The sequence below is a fragment of the Astyanax mexicanus genome, chromosome 10 (assembly GCF_023375975.1).
Source record: "Astyanax mexicanus isolate ESR-SI-001 chromosome 10, AstMex3_surface, whole genome shotgun sequence".
Lineage (NCBI taxonomy): Eukaryota > Metazoa > Chordata > Actinopteri > Characiformes > Acestrorhamphidae > Astyanax > Astyanax mexicanus.
In genome coordinates, this window is record NC_064417.1 from 1,854,119 (window position 1) to 1,876,129 (window position 22,011).

At 38.3% G+C, this 22,011-nt stretch overlaps 1 protein-coding gene across 2 annotated transcripts in view; it reads left to right on the top strand.

Annotated features, from left to right (window-relative positions):
- Positions 1–899: 899 nt before the first annotated feature.
- frmpd3 (FERM and PDZ domain containing 3) overlaps positions 900–22,011 on the top strand; it is a 147,164-nt gene continuing 126,052 nt past the window's right edge. For both annotated transcript variants that reach the window (XM_022683724.2, XM_022683726.2), the window contains exon 1: positions 900–1,319. The gene's annotated coding sequence lies outside the window, so the exon portion shown is untranslated. The remainder of the gene's footprint in view (positions 1,320–22,011) is intronic.

The following is a 22,011-nucleotide window of genomic DNA, read 5'->3' on the forward strand; positions in this document are numbered from 1 at the left end:
CTCATATATTTGTGATTGAATGTAAATTCTTGATGCATCTATATCACTGTCTTTACCAGTCCATGCAAACCAGTGCAAGACAAGAGCAAAGTTGAAGCAGCCACATTGCAAAAAGAACCAATCACACACACCTACACTCAGCACAGGGAGCAGATAGCTTTCAAAATGCCACAGCACCAAAGAATAGCAGAATTAGAAAGAGAAATAAAGCTGGCAGGCTAAAAGCTAAGAGAAATAAGAGAAGACTGCACCACAATGCACGTTTTAAAAGTGCTCTGTGCAAATGCACACTGTCAGGATGCAGATGCAAGTCTCGATATGGCATATGTATATGTCTGCAATGTACAAATGTGAAACAAATCCTGATATATATATATATATATATATATATATATATATATATATATATATATATATATATATATATATATATATATATATATATATATTTTTTTTTTTTTTTTTTTTTTTTCCAGCTCATATGTTTGTGATCACATCTCTGTCTATACCAGTCCACAACAAGGAAACCTGGGATTTGAGATCTCAGAGCAGTGTTTCCCACACTCCAACAAATCCACTATACCCGTGAACACACGGACACGCACCATAACACACTTACACACCTCCACCAGAGAAAAACAGAATGCACACGGCTTTCTTGCTCTGACTGACAACGCATTCCCTCCACAGACCCTCCCCTTCATTTCTTCCGCCGATTGATGCCGACAGATGAAACATCCCTCTCTCGCTTACTCCCTCCCTCTCTCCATGAATCCCCTGCACCCTCCCTCTTTCCATCTATCCATCCATTCCTCCCTCCCTTTCCCCAACCTGCTCTCCCCCTCCCCTTTCGGCTCTCTCTCTCGCTCTCTCTGCTTTCGCTCTCTCTCTCTTTCTCTCTGGTATCTGCGCTGCAGCCACTCTCGCCGGATCCCACTGGAAGGAAGAAGCAAAGAAACGAATGCAGGCTCGGCTCGGCTCAGCTCAGGAGGCGAGGAGGACGGAAGGGGTAAAGTTCCAGCAGCTTCTTCCTGGCAGTTTCCCACCAGAGATGTAGGAGCTTCCAACACTTCCCGCAGCCTGAGAGTCGGAGTGTCCAGCGGGGGCCGGCTGGAATGACCTGGGGAAGCGGGAGCACTCTGGAAACCCTCGATGGGGTTGCCCACTAGGAGCTGTCTGTGATCCCACCCCTATACCACCAAACCACCCACCTGCCCAGCCCTGCAACTCACTCGCCGGCTGCCTGAGCAACTGAACGGGAGGCTATGATCCCTCGGGCTCTTATCAGCTGATGGATAACGAAGCAAACGCCAACCAAGGTAAGACTTCGTAAGGTCTTTGCTGGATCCTGACTCAACAGTTTTATCCTCTGGAAAAAAACAAAACAATTAAATCTCCAATCAAACCAATCCATGGATGCTCTCAGCTGCAGAGTCTGATCGAGAAGATATATTTTGGTGAAGGGTCTGTCGGTCGGTCGGTTGGTTGGTTGATGCTTGTTGCTATAAACATGAATATAAAAATGATGGTATGGCAAAAAAAAGAAGATAAAGATGACTGCAAGCAAGTTGACCACAGTCAAATGAATGCTAGTGAACTGTTCCTCAAAACATATCATGCTTTAAAAAAATGGACACCTGTAAATGAACGAATTCCTAAACTGTTTTTAAAGGGGTTCAGGAATCCCAGGCAGTCAGACCAGCAAGCATGATTCAGGGAAATTAGTCATTATATACATATACAGCTTTGGAATAATAATCATAATAATAATTAAGAGACCACTTTGGTTTCTGAATCAGTTTCTCTGATTTTGCTATTCATAATGCTATTTATAAAGTACAGACAACATTTATCTCAAATTCCACATAAAAATATTGTCATTTGCAGCATTTATTTGAATTGCAGAAAATGAGAAATCTCTGAAACAACAAACAAAAAAAAAAGATGCAGAGCTTTCAGACCTCAAATAAAGCAAAGAAATCCATATGTTAATATTCATAAAGTTTTAAGGGTTCAAAAATCAATAGTTGGCATGTTCTCCTCCACCAGTCTTACACACTGCTTTTGAATGGATAACTTTATGCCTTTACTCCTGGTGCAAAAAAATCAAGCAGTTCAGCTTGGTTTGATTGGCTTGATTTGGCTTGTGATCATCCATATTCCCCTTGATTATATGCTAGAGTTTTAAATTTGGTAAATTTAAAGAAACCCATATTTTTTAAGTGCTCTCTTTATTTTTTTTCCAGAGCTGTGTGTATGTATGTATGTATGGCAGCAACAGGCAGCACCAAAGGAGATTTCAGACCTGAAATCTTACAGTACAGTATATTATTCAGTGTTTTTTATTGAGTGGTGAAGATGAACCTGAACAGATTAACTTTACGCTATGGATGAAAACATGTTATCTGCTATAAAGGAACACTGACAAGCTTAAGCTGAAGCTTTTCCTACAATCCACAGCATCCACAGAAAATCCATAATTGACATAAATACATGGTGTACTGTGTAATGGTTTTCCATAGGGGCCTTCAGTAAGTACCCAGACCTGCCCAGGTTGCATCCAGCTGCATTCTAAAGAGAGAGGGAGTGATGGGAGTGATGGGAAAACACAATCGACTTGGCTTAATGCTTTTTTTCCCATCTGGAGATGGGGGTCCAGTAGAGATAGTTATCAGCCTGACACATTCTCCATGCTGATTGGGCACCACATGGCCTAAGGGAGGTCAGGGGCTAGGCTAAAAATAGTAGCATGACTCCGGCTTTTCAGCTTAATATGCCGAAGGAGTCCGAGGAAGCTGGGAAAGCATGAAAGTCACTGAAGGCATTGTTTTCCACATATGCAAGCTCTCCATGACGAGGCTAAGAGATATACAGTTTATTCTGACTGATGTCTTGATATATATAGGAGTTATAGAATGAAACTGAAACACCTGGTTTTAGAGCACAATAATTGATTGTGGTGACGGACAGTTCTGGTGGAAACAGGAGAGTTGAGGTGCACATTGAATTCTGCGTGATTTGGTCAGCCGTGGTTTTATGTTTTTTTGGATACAATCCGGGTTAGCACCCGAACATCCCTTTCAGACAGCTTCCTCTTACAGCGTCCACAGTTAATCCTGTTGGATGTGGTTGGTTCTTCTTGGTGGTATGCTGACATTACCCTGGATACCGTGGCTCTTGATGCATCACAAAGACTTGCTGTCTTGGTCACAGATGCTCCAGCAAGACGTGCACCAACAATTTGTCCTCTTTTGAACTCTGGTATGTCTCCCATAATGTTGTGTGCATTGCAATATTTAGAGCAGAACTGTGCTCTTACCCTGCTAATTGAACCTTCACACTCTGCTCTTACTGGTGACCAAGAAAGTCTGGCAGCATAATGTAGTGTAGTATTCTGTTTATTGTTATGAAATAGTGCACTGCTTGGTGTTCTTGTGTGTTTTCTATTGCCTAGATAGCAATATGCCAAATATTTACCTGAACACACCTCACTCCCAGACTAACATGCGCATTGGTGTAGATACTGTACTGTATATTCAGAAGCACAGTTGCTATTTAAACAAAACAATGCAGCTGCAAGCTGTGAAAATAGACTGTTGGCGAGGTATAAGATAGCAATGAGCATCAGTTCATGTTATGCAAAGGGTGTTATGAAGATAACACTGTCTGTACATATAGCTCAATACATAATACAAATAGTTTTATCATTATTTGTCCTGGTAACCTTTATTTTTTTATTTTAACTACTTTCTTTTACAATAAATTTACAAATAAAAAATAAATCTGATATTGTTTATTCAGCTACAGTTCGCCAGTAGTGCCAGCCTTAAGTATATTGTTTAAAAGTAAACTTAACAATATATATATATATATATATATATATATATATATATATATATATATATATATATATATATATATATATATATATATTTTTTTTTTTTTTTTTTTTTTTTTATATATTAAAATATGTACTTATATACATGCTAAATGAACTAAATTTCAGAACAATTCATGGCAACTTAAGTGTATTTTTAATTTTAATTAAGATATATTTAAACACAACATAAAAGTATAAAATATTAGATTGTGCTTTTGAGTTCTGCTTTTTTTGTACAACTTCTACAAACTTAAGACGATTTATGTATTTATGTATTTTTTAAACACCTTTTTTAATACACTTGCAGTATATTGTGTTACACCTTAATGCTACAGTAAATAAAAAATATTACACTAAAGTGAACTTTAAGCAGGATTTAATGCCACTATATATTTTTTTTTCCTGTTAACACAATGTATAAATTAATGCTTAATTGCTTAAAAATGCATTTTATGGAAAAACAGAAAAATTAAATGTATTTAATGTGTATTTTTAATGTGTATATTAAATGGAAAATTCACTTTTTTTTAGTATTCTTTCCCTAATTTGAACATACTTTTAATATTTTTAAGTATACTTCCTTTTCTCACAAGACAAAATTAACAGACAAAATGAGATGAAATAATCTTGTTGCATTTTTTCGTCTGAAAATCACAGTAAAATTCAAAGCTTTTCTCCAGTCGATTGGTGCGAGACAGTGACGCCACCTTGCAATGCTGTGGTGCTGCTGTGGTGCTGCTGTGGTGCTGCTGTGGTGCTGCTGTGGTGCTGCTGTGGTGCTGCTGTGGTGCTGCTGTGGTGCTGCTGTGGTGATGCTGTGGTGCTGCTGTGGTGCTGCTGTGGTGCTGCTGTGGTGCTGCTGTGGTGCTCTGGTCGATTGCAGGCCTGAGTTGCACGTTGATGCGAATGCAGTAAAAGAAGCAGTTTGGCGAGAGTGAGCTGCACTGCAGAGGCACATAAAAACCCCATTTACCCCCAAAAAAATCAGCTCAGGCCAGATCAAACTATCTGATTTCACCAATTATGTTGGAGGGGCGTTAAAACAAAAATACAAAAATATAAAAATAAAAACCAGGCCTCCGTCTCCAGCGTCCTCGAGGACACCCCAGCCGGTGGGTAACTGCTGCCGTTCCATGCTGCTGCTTCTAATCACACACACAGCAGACCTGCTGTTCTCTTCTCTATCTCACCCTTTCATACATAAAAAAGCAGTGTGCTCATCCACTACGCTTTCCAGCTGAAAGCTCTACACAAAAAAGCATTCTTTTTTTATATACTGTATAGGCCAAAATCAATGTGTTTTCTTTATTTTCATGACGATTTACATTGTAGATTCTCACTGAAGCATCAAAACTATGAATGAACACATGTGGAGTTTTATGTACTTTAAAAAAAGGTGAAATAACTAAAACTAAAACATGTTTTATATTCTAGTTTCTTCAAAATAAAAGCCCCCCTTTGCTCTGATTACTGCTTTGCACACTCTTGGCATCATTCTCTCAATGAGCTTCATTTAAGAGGTGGCCACCTGAAATGAAAGGTTTTCCAACAGTCTTGAAGGAAGGAAGGAGTTCCCAGAGGTGTTTATTAGCACTTGTTGCTCCTTTGTCTTCTTCACTCTGTGCTCCAGCTCACCCCAAAGCTCATCTGGATTGGGTTCAGGTCCGGTGACTGTGGAGGTTCAGCTCATTTTTTATTAAGTACATAAAACTCCACATGTGTTCATTTATAGTTTTGATGCTTCAGTGAGAATCTACAATGTAAATATCAGTCATGAAAATAAAGAATAAAGAAAACACATTGAAAAAGAGAAGGTGTGTCCAAACTTTTGGCCTGTACTGGATGCACTCTTACTCCACATAGTACACACCAACCTATAACTTTAAACAGTTAAATACACTGACATGATCATTGAGACCTTTGGTTTGAATCCCGGTCATGCAGCTTGCTATCTTTATACTAGGCTACATATGTCTGCTATGTTCTTGCAGGAGTGTGGGGGGTATGTATGACGTGTGCAGGTGTGATGGATCACAGTATAAACCAATAGGGAGTCAGAATGGTATATGTTTATACTTCTCTACATCCAACAAATGCACCACCAAGTCTCCAGAAATGGAACTGAATATTCTTGATCCCTGGATTCGCTCCAAAGAACACTTATTGACATCTTTAATTTCGAGAGTCCCGCCAAACCAGAATCAGATGAAACACGATCTGGATTCAGCAATATCTTGAGGCTCTGGTGATCAGTGGAGTGAATTACTCAGATACTGGTAGAGACTGAGCGAAGGCTTGTTTTCCAGGAACTGCTATACATTATACACAATTCCTCTCTGGTTCCCCTATATTTATCACTATATATAAATATATATAGAAGATTAAAAGTTCCATATCACAGTGTTCATTCAAACATCTCTACAGCTCTCCTCGTAGAAGTCTTATATTATTTATAGATATCATCATCATCATCATCATCATCATCATCATCAGCTGATTTAGTAAATAAGTGATACATTATGTAAAACCAGGTGAATTACTGATGGAATTGAACATTATTGAAAAGTTACTTTATTTCAGTAATTCAGTTCAAAAAGTGAAACTCTTTTATATATATTTTTTTTATTTTATTGTTGATTGTTGATTATGGCTTACAGCCAATGAAAACCCAAAAATCAGTGTCTCAGAAAATGTGACTATTATATAACACCAATTGCTACTTTTGTTTTGACAGTGTGGGTAGTGTGACAAATCCTGCTGGAAAATGAAACGAAGTCCAAAGTCAGTGCAGTACTTTTATGGTAAAAGTACCAATTAGTCTTATATAATATTAACATTTTATGAGACAATGATTTTTGGTTTAGATTTTTTTTTAGAATATGTAGTACTTTGGTAGAATACAGTAATATATCAGCAAACATCTGTATAAAAATAATAAAAATAGTTACAGATTGGAAGCTGTGTTGGTGGCGTGTGTGTTTGTGTGGGTAGGTGTGTGTTGAGGAGTCTGATGGCCTGGGGAAGAAGCTGTTGCAGAGTCTGGTAGTTAAGCTGCTATATGGCGTGTGTTTGCATGGGTAGGTGTGGGTTGAGGAGTCTGATGACCTGGGGGAAGAAGCTGTTGTAGAGTCTGGTAGTGAAAAAGCAGTGAGTCTGTTTGAGGGATGGGTGGGCTTTACTGATGCAGGATGTTGTGTAAAATACCCTAAAGATTACACCCCACTATTACAGCTATATCTTCTTGTTTTTTCTTGTTATATCTGGTTTTTATAAGCAAAATATTTGTTTTGTTTTCCAATATAAAATGTTTTAAATGCTGTCTTTTTATAGGATAGGTGTCCACAATGTCTGCACACTTGTAACTACTGTATGTAGTGATGTTCGGTTCAGTTACATAATACTATATAAGCAGCACTATAGTGTATAACTGATAGACTGGTAGAGTAGAGGTAGTTATGCAAGTCTTAAATTAGAGCCCGACTCTCCAGCAGACCCTCAAAGTAAAGAGTCTAAAGCAGAACTTTAAATAGCATCAACAAATGGAGTGAAATCAGTGGTTGATACGCTGTAAAGTGGGCAGTTCACCACAGGTTACCACAGCTGGCTCCAGCAGTAATGGCTCGTGACGAAACTCGGCCACGTCCATCTGCTAGCCGGCCTTTTAGCCGTCGCCTGATTACTGACCGACCACGTCTCCATCCACATCACGCTTCTCTGATTCTCCCTTTTTTTATTTTTTCATTTTCTCTCTTTTTTTTTGAGTGATTTCCATTTAGTTCCCATGGAAACCCTTTGTAACTCATTGCAGGATAGATGAAAACGCAGATACGCTGCTCGGAGAAGAAGCTGTGGATGAGAGTCCACCTACTCACTGCCAGAGCACTACAGCTCTCACCAGAGGCAAAGAGCAGCCACTTGCAGCTCACCGCCACCACACACTCGCTCACCGTCGCACACTCGCTCTCTCGCTCGCACGCCCGGGCTGCGTAACAGCTTAGCGACTCACTCTCTCGCTCTCTCTCTCTCTCTCTCGCGCTCTAATCCACACTCGTACACTCGTACTTCATCTCCAGCTCTAGCAGCAGCAGCAGCAGCAGGGTCACCTTTTCCTTGAGGCTACATATCATACAGTGCGGATCTGTAAAGATGAGTTTTTATGAAGAAAAACACACAAAACACACAAAAAGGCACATATATACACTCACACACAGTGTTTATTTGCGTTGGGTGGGAATTGCTTAAAAAAATAAAATAAAATAAAATGAAAAAGCTGTGTAAATATTATCTCTGCATATGATACTTAAGTTCATATTAATGGATTATAATGGATTTTAATGGAATAGAGGTGGTCAAATATAGTACTGTCTTGTCTTGTATCTATCTTAAAAGTCCGCTTATAGAAATTCCACTTCCACTGAGCTGAAGGTCCATAAAGAAGAAAAATACAAAAAAAATCATGTCAATTTAATTCATCCCCTAAAAAAGTACAAAAACGAAGCTGATTACCAAAATATAGTGCTCAAAACATACATGATTCAGAACATTCCCAGACAAGGATATAGCCTAGTCCAAGTCCAAGACAAGAATAGGGCCCAATCCCATTTCTAATTTACACCCCTACTCCTTGTTTCAAGTCCATCCCTTCAAAAACCTGTCTTTTCCTTAATTCCTCTGTGGTGGTGAGCTGAAATTTGCTTTTATTAGCTTTTATAGAATTTAATTGTTCCATTCCACCTTAAATGCTGCAGTCTCTGCTCTCTGTTGCACCATTTAAGGTGGAATGGAAAAGCCAGCTAGAGAGCTAGGTATTGAGACAATCTACAAGCAATTTTTTATGCTTCTTATGAAGAAAATGACCAAAAAACATTAAAACAACACATTAAACTATGAAAATGTTGTGGTTATTATAATTGTATCGTGTATCGTAATACTTATATTTCTGAGTTTCTTTGGTCGCTTGCAATTTCTAAGGCTCGGAACTCTAATGAACTTATCCTGGAGAACAGAGGAAACTCAATCCTGATAAGAGCCAGTTTCATCCTACCATTTTTTATAGTTTTTTGACTGAACATCATTTCCTAAAGTTTAGTATTCTTTACTTAGTAGAGTAGTTCTTGTTTCTCATAATCTGGATCAGAACATTACTGAAATATTCACTATTCACTGTATACCTGTAACTCTACCTCTTCACTACTTTACTTTAACTGATGCTCTCAAACACTTTATTAAGAGACAAGAAACTCAAGTAATTAACTCTTGATGAGTTCAGCACAGCTGTTAACTGAAAGCCTGAATTCCAGGTGACTCTACCTCATAAAACTGACTGAGAAAAAAAAAAAAAATATATATATATATATATATATATATCAAGATGTGCAAATCTGTCATCTAAGCAAGAGATGCTACAGTTTTTGAAGAATCTGAAATATAAAACCTATTTTACAGCATTTCTCAGCAGTTTAATTTTGAGTTTTTCTTGGCTGGTGTTTATTTGCTGTATTTCTTTATTTATTTGATATAAATATAAACCACCTACAGTCTGCTGGGCGAGAGAGCGTAGACGGTCAGAGCTTTAAAGTCAGACAGTGGAGTAAAAGGAGAAATCCATTAAATTCTGATGAAATATTAAATAAATATATCTATATGTTTTTTTCTTCTTTTTTTTTACCCCACATCCTCTCTTTTTCTCTATCTCTCTCAAAAAAAAACTGATTAAAGATTTAGCTGGATTTCAGTGATGGCTTTGGGAAGCTTTCTCTGGTCCTTCACTTTGTGCTCCTTCCTTTATTTTCTATCATTCTATCATAGGTGTCTGTATGACTACAAAAATACTACTTTAGGATCACAAGTGCACGATTTTGGCAGTAGTGAGCAAATAATAAAAATAACCATAATAATAATATAATATTAAATTCTGCTGGTTATGCAACACCTGTAACATATGGTCTGCTATGCATATACTTATTCATATGTATATATATATATATATATATATATATATATATATAGTATGATTAGCACTTTATAATGATTAGTTTCGATTAGTAGCGGCTTCATCTCTGTTTGGCTCATTAACCCTTTAAACTCTAGTCTGTTTTGATGTGTTTTTTCTTCGTTTTTGTCAGTTCTCTCTCTTTTTCAGCTCTTATAACACAGTAATTATATCAGACAGACACATGCTCTGATCTCTTTTACTCCAGAAGACATACGGCTGCTCAAAAATATAATCATTTAAAATATAAAAGGAAGCAGAGCTGTTAGATTTTCCTGGAAGTGATCATGGTTTCCTCAAAATTTTACCAAGCGCCTGTTTTTTTTGTTTTACCTATTTTTAAATGTATAGGCTTTTAAATATATTCCGACCTAAGAAAACCTTCGAAAATGGTTAGACTAGAGTGTTTATGAGTTAAAAACATAAGAAAATTGATGATATATAGTTCATTACATGGCTTATTAATTATTACTGTGATATAATACATGGAGAAACAGCATCAGGCGGATTTATTTCTCTTGATAATCAATAATCACACCTCCAGAATACATGTAGATTAACTTATTAAAAACCTAACACTCAGAGCAGCCTATACCTTTCAGTATTTTAATCATCAGGACACACAAAGAAAACTATATACAAAAATCCAAAAACTTTGAGTCAAAATAAATACAAATTTTAGTTTAGTGCAAAATAACTACGACTAAATAAAAACTAAATTAAGTAGTGTGCACACCATACCTTTAGTGCTTTAGTTTGAGTAAAGCAGGTAGTTTCACACTTTTTCTGTGAGTCACTTTTTTTTTAGTCTTTATTTACTGATATTATTTGGTTTGAAACATCATATAAATATGTTTGAAGCACTAAAGGTAAATAATATTGGTTGGGGAAAGAGATTTTTCACTTTTTTAGGTGTTTTTCTCAATGGGTTTTTTGTAGATTTAGCTTTACCGCACTGGGATGTGATCACTATTTTAAAAAGAGTAAGCTCCACCCTTTCTAACCATATATGGATTATGTTTATGTGTGAAGGGATTCCTGAGTAATTAAGCTGAGAACAGCTTAAAGGTGTGATTTTGGATGGAAAAATCTGTTTGTAGGGTTCTAAGGGTTAATTTAGCAGTAGCATGCTGCTGATCCATGCACACACACACACACACACACACACACACACACATCGACTGTACATGAATGTGTGTGTAGGTGAGTCATCATGCCTGAGGGGCTGAGCCGTGTACAGTCTTGTGCTGAGAGTGATGGTGATTGAGACAGGGTCGTTAAGGGTGCTATAGTTAATAGTCTAATTAGCTTTATGGCTCTTGGCGATATTTTTGCACATCTTCATTTGAGAGATGTGATGCTCTCGGTTTGGTTTTGCACGGTTGTCGCACTAATAAGCAGCAAACAGGGTCTGAGTGAGCTCTCGACACCGTCGCTCTCGCTCTCTCGCTCTCTCTCTCTTTCTCCGTCGCCGGCCGGGTCGTAAACGTCCAGTTCTCCAGGTCTTGGACGATGCTGACATCAAAGAAACCTTTATTATCGGACCCTCCAGATCCCCTCGAGGGCACTCTGGGTAGGAGTGGGCTTTTGAGAGCTTCCTCAGCAGCAGGACCGCAGCTCTATTCCACATCCTCACATCCTCAACCTCAAACAGCCCTCGCTGAACGCCGGCGAACTGCAGGGAAGAAAGAGTGCGGAGAGTGAGATCATATTAAGGAAATGTCACGCTGAGCACAATTACTGTCCTAATGAATCAATTTGGGGCGAAGCGAAGACACTTATAATCCGTTCTGACTTAAAACTTTCACAAGGGCGTCGAGTGGTCCAGCGGTCTAAAGGGCTGCCACTATGAGAAGGAGGTCGCAGGTTCGAACCCCGTTCATGCAGCTTTACCATCAAGCTGCCGGCACTCAGAGGGAGCACAATTGGCCCTGCTCCCTCCGGGTGGATACAGTAGATGGCACTTTCTCCCCACATCACTCCTAGGGTGATGTCTGCAGCATAGGGCTGCATCTGTGAGCTGATGTATCAGAACCGAGTCGCTGCGTTTTCCTCCAAACTTTAGCTCTGTGATGCCGCTCGGACGCTCAAAAAGTAGCGGTGGCTGACTTCACATGTATCAGAGGAGGCAGGTGCTGGTTTTCATGCTCCTGATGTGTTGGGGCATCACTCGTGATAGGGGAAGTCCTAGTAAGTGGGTTGGGTAATTGGCCATGCTAAATTGGGGAGAAAATTGGAAAAGAGTAAGACATGGAGAGAGCTTCGGTTACAGTGCATTACCAACTGATAACGGCACTCATAGAACTAATAGAACGCCAATCATCTCTCAGCCAATCATCACATTGCAGGGTCGGAACTAACTGTGGTATACTATAATAACCGCTGAAATCCTTTTTTTTAACATGTGAGTGTTTGACTAGTCCTTAAAACACTGCCACCAGAAAGAGTTCCAAAAATATGAAATATTGGAATAAAAAATAATAAAATCAGTGAAATCTAAACATTAAATCTATTATTATTCTGGTTTACATTTCTATCATTTTCTAGATAAAGCAAATGTAGTGAATAACCAGTTGTTTGAATGTAAAAAGAGTGCATAAGATACAGAATCATGAGCCTGAGAGCTGAGAGATCCAGCCTGTAAGGATTCGCTCAGGCAGGCTGTTTACGCTGCTGCTCACGTAGCACTTTGGATCCAGTAAGCGCCATGTTCTCAGACTCCTTCATTTAGCTGAGTACAGCAATTAGTCTATTGACATTCAGAAATACGTGATTCCAGAATAGATGCTTCGTACGCACGCAGCCTGTGTCATAGCACTGCGCTTTATCCGCGTGAGATACGGCGTCGGCTCCCCGGTAGGAAGAAACGTAATTATCTTTATCTTCATCCAGGAGCAAAAAGAAAGAGAAAAGCTCTGCTGGAACTTATGCGACGTCACCTGGGTGATTTGTTCACCTGCAGAAGGAAGGAGCTGCCTGGTCATAAATGCTGAGCAGCCGCAAGAAGAGGATTGAGTGAGACTCACGTGAGACTTGCGTGAGACAGCTGCAGGAACGGAGGGAACGGTGACTTATCACGCCCGTGTTTTTTTCCTCAACGCCATTAGCAAGAAAAAGAAAAAAAGCATCTCTCTACATCCATCCACTGGAGGCATGAAGCGTGGCATGACACTGCATTAAGTACACATCTTGATAAATGAGACTTCCTGTTTTGCGCCGGCTGCACGCGCCAATTTATTCCCTGCCTTATTGCAGCTGCCGTCTCTGATTCCAGATGATTCCCGTTGTGACTCCGGTGCTGCGGCATCATTTGTATGGTTCAGTCTTAAGAGTTTCCATGTGCAGATCTGGTCCGCTGCACACGGCCATCTGTCAGCGCCTTTACTTCAGGACCTTCCACTGCGGCGCTACCTCCATTTACTCTTCAAGCTCTCGCAGTGTTTGACAGCTCTGTTTGAGCTCGCTGCTCAGGGCCAAAAGACACAGTCTGGAACTATTTTGAGGGATTTTTGAGGGTTTTAAGACATGGTAGATAAGCGAATAACTATTTTTTTTTATTTAACGTATTTTTATCACTATAAAATGCACTTAAATTTCGTTAATTTCCCCAAAAATCATCTTATACTATAAGTGTGTCTTATAATCCGGTGCTCCTTATGTATGAATTATATCAGTCAGGTATTAAGGAGCAGTAAAGACACTCTGAACACTGAAGTACAGAGTTATACAGGAGTTTCAGTTTAGTTCTGCAAGAGCAGAGTTAGCATTAGCAGCTAACCATGCTAAGCGCAAGTTCTTTGTTCGTACAGAGGTGAGCATTATCGACCTGTAGTCTGCTGCTAACCCCGGCTAGCACTGCTGGAGCAGCATTAGCATCTACATATGAAATATCGAAGTATGAAAATTTAAGCTTACTTCAAATAAACGGAAAGGCTTTACTCACTGAAATAAACAGTTTTCTGGAGATAAATCTGTGTAGATTAACATCCAGTACTCGTTTAACTTGTCTGACTCATTTGAAATGTTTTTTTTTTTTTTTTAAGAATTTCAGTTTTATTTATTTAGCTTAGCTGCTAAAGTAGAAGGAAAACATGGCGACACCCCTGTTCCTTACTAGAGTTGCATAAAATGCATCTTATAATTACTGTAAATACTTACATATGAATGCTACAATCCTATTTTGATCAATTAACACCTTCAGAACTGAATTATGTTCCAATGATAAAAAAAAAACATATTAATGTATGTAATGCTCTCAAAAATAAAGATTCAATATGCTGTTGCATATCTCACTATAGCAATGATATTTTATTCTTTATTCCCAGCACACATGATGCACCTGCATGGTCAACATAGGATTAAGTGGCTGACTGTTGACTGTTGTCAGGGTTTTAATCAGTCAGTGGAGCTCCTGTATTTCCCGCTGCCAAGATAGAAACACGGCAGGAATTTACCTGAACACACCTCACTTCCAGACTCCCACACCAATCAGTGTAGATATAAATAATTCCTAAATAATTCTGATGCTATTTTATCAATGTGAGCGCAAAGCGTGGAAATAGACAATTGATGGGGTGTAAGATAGCGATGAGCATTGTGACGCACCTTGCACAGGGTTTACGATAGAGCTCATATCCTGCAGACCATGTTACCTGTTCTATGACATCTGGCATGTCAGTAATTTTAATTTAAACATGCCAAACATTTCTTAACACAGTCCATCACTCTTCATCTGTTACTCTGCCTCATTTTATAACCTCTTTATGAAGGTCACTGAGATCTCAGGCACAGACTCCGGGCACCGGGGCAGATACACTTCTCTTTTTCATCAGCAGTAATTGCACCGCTCAAGTCTCAAGTGTAGCAGTCAGTAAGGAGCATATTTTTTCCCTGGCCTTTCATGTTGATCTGTGGGTTCTCTTGTTCACATTTCCGAAACCTTGGATACTTGATGGTACAACACATAAAAACACACAAAAATAGTCTCAAGGATGAAAACGGCTGTTTTTTTAAAGAGAAAAAAAGAGAGTAAAAGAAAAGTCAGAGAGGAGAGATATAAAAACTCTTTATAGTAATATTAAGTTAATAAGGTTCTGCAATCAGTGGCTCTAGCTTTTCTAAATGCACGAGCTTACCTTGAAAACACAGGTACCATACAATGCCCAGCAGCATTGCCAGACCTTTTCCCAGCAGACAATGGGGGACACACCCAGTATGAAAATAGGTTGTGCCAGAAGCCAATGGAAAATAACTGAAGACTAATCTCAGTTATTATTAGTTGGTTCAACTCAAAGATCTCTGTTTGTAACTCAAAATAGTGATGTTATAGAGTATTGTTTAGAAGTATACAATTTTATATAAAACAGAATTAATGCATTTGAGTTTAAACAACTTATGGGTTATATAGTTATATAGTAAACTAGAGAAAACAAACCAGAAACTAAACTTCAAACATTCAAACAAAGAGAAATCAAACAAAAGACTGGGTCTACTAAGACAGGGAAAAAATACAAAGGCTAGAACTTATAGAAAGACAGAGGGTCAAACACAAAAAGCGCAACAGAGAACAAAGGAGCACATGGGGTATTTATACACTGGCACAGACAAGAGACACTTGTGGAAGTAACGAGGGGGCGGGGTTACAAATGAGACAGGAGGGATTACAGAAGCACATGAGCACGTGGGGAGGAAAACAAGACAAGAAAACATAGTACAGAAGCAGGGAGGACCAAAAAAAAGCTAAAGTTTACCAATTATTTTCTATATATATTTCATATTTTACAGCAAAAAAAGCTCAAATTTAGGATGGGGAGTTTAAGTATTTGGATTTTCAGACTCGATTCAGCTGTCAATCAGCAGCTTCTGAGCAGCACTGTGTTTTTTAAGTCTCGTAACGCTAAAGATTAGTTTCTGCCGCTGTAGATTAGAACTCTGGAGCGTGACTCATGTTGTAATGTGCAGGAGTGACATTAGCTGGAAAATGAGAGGTAGTTGAGGAGAGGCTTGTGAAAACCTTTACAGCCCACGTATGAAAGCTTTTAAAGTAGACCCAGTCACAGGATTACGCATTTCAACTAAATGCCTCTATAAAGCGCTCGGAAATGTCAATGAATCACCCGGTGAAAATTACCATCGCGCATTAGCGTAGCATCAGGCTAATGATGATGTCGATAATGATGAGCATCCAGCCTGCAGCAGGGATCCATATTAATAACACATATTGACCATTTGCTCATTATGTAAATGTGTTTGTAGGTTTTAGGTTTGCTATATTGAGCACCAGCATAAGACCAATGGTTGCTAATGCTTTGTGTATTTATTAATTAATCTTGCTTCGTCTTTTGTTAAAATTGTTATTTGTTTTATATTAGATCCTGTTTATATGTGGTGTTAACATGTGTGCTGGGTGATCTACTGTAGAGTAGATCACCCAGCCACCTTCATTTACTGCTTTATTGGTGAAATATACATAATAACCACACTGTTCACCATCTTCAAGTCATTAGGGATGCACCGAATGTTTGGCAACCAAAAATATTCAGCCAAAAATGGCAAAAAATGCATTTTTGGTTATAAGGACCAAATAATTAATAAGTCCTATTGCACTGTTCAATTTAACGTTTTATTTTCCCACACTCTATGCAGCTTGCCATCAGCTGCCAGAGCCCTGAGAGAGCACAGTTGGTCTTGCTCTCTCTCTGGGTGGGCACAGTACAGTAGATGGTGCTCTTCTCTTTCCCCTCATCACTCCTAGGGTGATGTGGATCAGCACAAGGCTGCGTCTGTGAGCTGATGTATCAGAACCGAGTCGCTGCACTTCCCTCCGAGCGTTAGCGACTTAGGGATGCTACTCTGCAATGATACAGCATAAGCAGCAGTTAAAAAAGAGGCGGAGTCTGACATCACATGTGTCGGAGGAGGCATGTGCTAGTCTTCTTCACCCTCCTGGTGTTGGGGCATCACTAGTGATAGGGGCATTGGGTAATTGACTTTGTAAATTGGGGAGAAAATGGAATATAAAAGAAAATAAATAAATAAATAAAAAGGGCCAGCGTGGGGGGTGTTTCAAATTTCGAGATAAAATAAATTAAATAAAAAATAGACAGTCAGTGTATGGGCCCCACGGCTGCAGCCTAGGGTAGCCAATACTGTTGTAAAATTTGATTTTCTACAATTTTTATGTAACTGCTTATATCATCAGAGAATTAGAATAGTTTTATTTCTGAACTGCGTCTCTGAAACTACTTTGGATCAAGAGCATCTTTAGCTGGATGAGCGCTCTCATAAAACAGACTATGCAATTTATTCTGAAGAAAATCCAACAGCCTTCAGGCCTGAAACATCCAATAAAGCCTAAATGTTGTTGTTTTCTGTATATTGCTTGTAACAGGCCTGAGGGAACAGATGCTGATCTTTCCAATCTTCTGGTCTCTGAGTTGTTTAGGGACGCAGATTATTATCATGAATAGGTGATGCTGGAAACCACGCAACTGCTGCAGTTGAGCCGCTGAAGATCAGCGGACGTATAGAGACAGATTCAGAAATCGCACAGTTATACAGTTGAATAGTATAATAACTGCTCAGTACATATTTAACCCTTTCAGACCTGAATTACCACAGTTTTTTTTTTTTTTATGCGTCTTGGCATCATGTTCTCCTCCACCAGTCTTACACACTGCTTTTGTATAACGTTATGCCTTTACTCCTGGTGCAAAAATTCAAGAACACTAAAAACAAAAAAGGTGAGGGGAAATTTTACTTGAAAAAAAGTTTCACAACTTTCTGCACTTGCTTTTTTTTAGGTAAATTTAATTTCAGATAAATTTTATTAATTTCAACTCGGTTTCAAGACTTAAATGTTACACAGAGTAAATAAGTGAACTGAACTTCAGTCAATCCTTTCTTTTAGTAAACTTTACTTCATTTCTGCATACAATATTACCTAATTACAATTACATAATGTATACAATATTACTCAAATAATTTATGATACATAATATATTATAATTCCTGAAATTCCTGAAAAAATACTGTCTCAACACATGGATGGCATGTAATACATTCTTTTTTACTATTTGAGTAATACTGTATAAATTAAGGAATTGTAATTAGGTAATATTGTATGCAGAAATGAAGTAAAGTTTACTAAAAGAAAGGATTGACTGAAGTTCAGTTCACTTATTTACTTTATGTAACTCTATCTATATAAGTCTTGAAACCGAGTTAAAGTTACTTAAATTTATCTGAAATTAAATTTATTAAAAAAAAGCAAATGCAGAAAGTTGCGGAACTTTTTTTGAAGTAAATTTTATGCATCATTTACACACAGCCTTCCTGCAGTTATTTCATATTTTAAACCTAGCAAGAAATAAAACCCACACACTGCTGTGTCCTGCTGTCAGTCCGGTCGTGTCTCGGGGTGAGTTACTGGAAACCTACAGCTCAGGTTCAGGGCAGGCAGCTATTATTCCACCACCTCCTTCCTCCAGCTCCACCAGACTGCAGGGATTTTAAGTCTGAGGGAACTCGGCTTCTGACCCGCAGCTCCTCTGGTATTTTTGCGAGCGGTAAGTGAGTCACGGCGTGTGTTAGGCATTAGGTCCTCGGCGGTCGAGGCTGGCGGATGGCATTTTATGAGAGCCGGACGCGGTCGCGCAGAAATAGCCGCGGGTCACGTACGTTTCTGAGCATCACGCGGTTTTCATTATGATTAACATGAATAATTTGTGGCTCTGAAACAGCCGGCCCTGAAAACAATATACCTACATCTAAGCACGCTGGGGTTCAGAGCAGAAGCCCTGATTGCAGACGGAAAAAAAGGACTTTAAGTTCTTTAAGTTCATTTCTGATGAAAGGAGGAAAGCGAGGAACAGGTGACATCCACGACCCGTCATTACCGCACAAACCACGAGCTCTGTTTTATTTCCTCTCAAAACTGCGGAGAGCAGAATGAAGCTAAATGCCACCAGAGACTAGAAACCTGGGGTGCGTTTCCCAAAACGTTCTTAACGCTAAGTACTTCGTAACTTCGTACTTACGAACAATCTTAAAATTACGAGCGTTTCCCGAAAGCCTTCGTAACTAACGTAGTACTTAAACTCGTTCGTAACTTTACGAGTGGTCTGACCCACTCGTAAATAACTAAGTTCTTCTTAACGTGGAATCCACGTGCAGTTCTGACTCAAAAACGAAAGAGGCCGCTTTTGATCCTTAAAAAAATGCATTTAAAGATGCATTCAGCATACGTATTTATAAAAAAATAAACAATAAAAAAAAGACTAAATTCCAGACTATTTAAATTAATTTATTAACCTGCGCATATTTATTCATAGTATTTGGGTTTATTATATGGTTGAAATAATCGTATTCACGTGAAGAAAAAGTTACAATTACCTACAAATATAATTTTTATTCACACATATCACACACATATGGATTAAATTAACGGTTTTCCCCAGTCTGACAGTCGTAGTAGTAAACAAATAAGTAAATATATTTTATTTGGCTTTTTATATCATACAAAATTATACCTTTGTGGCTTAATAATGAAGAACTGTATATAAATCGGTGGTCTAGTTTTCATCTGGCTTTGCCTTAAACCTCACAGACACGGGGGCGGAGCCACCAAAGTGCTACTTAAAGGTCCTTCGTAAGTATGGAGACTTAAGAGTGGCTTCTGGAAACAGTCGGAAAAATGGCGTTCTTAAAGTTAAGTCGTTCTTAAAGTTGTTCTTAAATCCCTAAGAACAATCGCTATCGGGAAACGCACCCCTGAGCTGTAATTCAAAAGCTTCCAAGTTACAAAACGCAACCTATTCAGAAAAGAAATCATATGAAAATATCATCAGCAGTGCGTGAGAACCGTGTTGTGGCTGCTGTAACTAAAGAGCACGTTACTGTTGGAACAACAAAGTGGAGAGTTTTGATTTTACTGCGCTTATAAGCTAAAAGTTAAGCATCATGTTTTTTTTATTTTTTATTTTCTTATTGAGATGAAATCAAATCACAAAATTAAACACAATATCAAATCAGTAATCAGTGAAATAATCTTCTTTTTTGTTCATTTTTAGTTTACTACATAATTTGAACATACAACTTTTGCATTACGATATGTAAATAATTTTTAATAAATGGACCAAGAGAAATTCTTAAATTCTCCAAAAAGACTTGAAATAAACTCTTAATTTGACTTTCATTGCAAATTAAAACGATTTTATCTCTCTGCAAAGTTTCTGTTTTGGACGTACATGTTTTGGACGTAATTGTTATCAAATAAATTGTTACAAAAATAGATAAAAACAATTGTTGCACCCAGAAGGAAATGTGATGCTAATTAAAAGGAAGATAAAAGTCACCAGGAACAAATAAATGATTAAATGTTTAGACTGATATGGGCAACTTACTTATACTATACTCTATAAAGATAAAAGTTTTGGGTTCTGAGCACTTCAGGAGATTTACGGTTCGAATCCTGTTTATGTAGCTTGCCATCAGCTGCCGAAGCCCCGAGAGAGCACACAACACCGGGAGAGTGAAGACTAGCACACACCTGCTCCGACAAATGTGAAGCCGGTGATGCAGCATTAACGAGTAGCCTCACAGCTGATCCACATCACCCTAGGGGATGAGGGGAAAGAGCGCCATCTACTGTTCCCACCCAGAGAGAGCAAGGACAATTGTGCGCTCTCAGGGCTCCGGCAGCTGATGGCAAGCTGCATGACCGGGATTTGAACCAGCAATCTCCTAATCGTAGTGGCAGTAGATGATATAGATCTTGAATAATATTGAGTAATGTTTATAAAAATTATCATTCATTAATTTATCTCAGAAATTCAGAAATTTGTAAATAGTAGCAGAAATATTGAATATATCCGTGTGTATGGTCTGAATGCAGAGAACAGATTTTTATTTTATTTTTTTTTTTATTCCAGCCAGAGGATTGTGAACTCTTTAAATGAATGTTAATGTTAGACTAGAGTCTGATACTCAATACTCAATAATGTTATTGTGCTTCTTGTATTGATTTTAATTAATGTCACGGTCCTGAGGTAAATAAAATAGCTTTAGAAGAGGCGTAAGCGTGGCTGTAAGGCTTTGCACACCAAAGTTCACCTTGTATAATAATTGCTTTTAATAACTAGCTTAGATCATGACTAAGCCATATAATGAAGTGTAATAGCTAATAAGGGCACGCTGAAGGATGTAACGAATGGGTATTTTCTCCTTCTGATATAAAACCAGATCTGTTTCACTGAAAACCCAATTTCCAGTGTGTTGAGTACAGCGGCAGGAAACTGTATTCATTACAACGAGATCAAGCTGTGAGGCACAAACTATTTAAGCAAGTAATTAACCAGTAATTAACACATTATTAACACTGCAAAGAGGGCAGACGCCCCTAATGTGCACCAACAGGAGCTTTAGATCCTTTAAAATGAGCTTCAGTAACAAAGCAAGAGAGCGTTTCTCTCTCTTTCTCTCCAAATGATTTAAAATCCTCGGCCTCAGAAAATCTCAGCTTCAATTCTTTCCCAGAGTTCTTTGGGTTCCATTGGCATTTCATTCTCCACGCTTCTCAAAGCAAACTGTTCGCAGAAACAGCAATACAATTCATTTTCTTCAGTCCACAGATTCCAGCAAGGCCAAGATTCATCTAAAAGCCAAAACTGACCTCTGCTTTTTACACAGCAGCTCAGCTTTACTGGTGAAAATACAGAAATACAGCATTATATGTTCACTAGAAAAAGCATCAACCCATTCAACTGTACTTATGTATAAAATCCCAATAATTTTGTAGCACAAATGATGTTTTGCTTCTGTAATTTTTGCTAAAGACCAGAATTCTCAGTTTATAAATGATTTGTCGCCTCCAGATTTACTTTATTAAAACTATTTAATGTGCAATATGACAAAACAAGACAAGACAAGACAAAACAAGACAAGAAAAGACAAGACAAGATAAAGATAAAACAAGACAATGCAAGACAAGACAAAATAAGACAAGACAAGACAAAATAAGACAAGACAAGACGAAATAAGACAAGACAATAGAAAACAATACGAGAAAAGACCAAACAAAACAAAATAAAACAAGACAAGACATGACAGAACAAGACAAAACAAGATGAAACAAGCAACA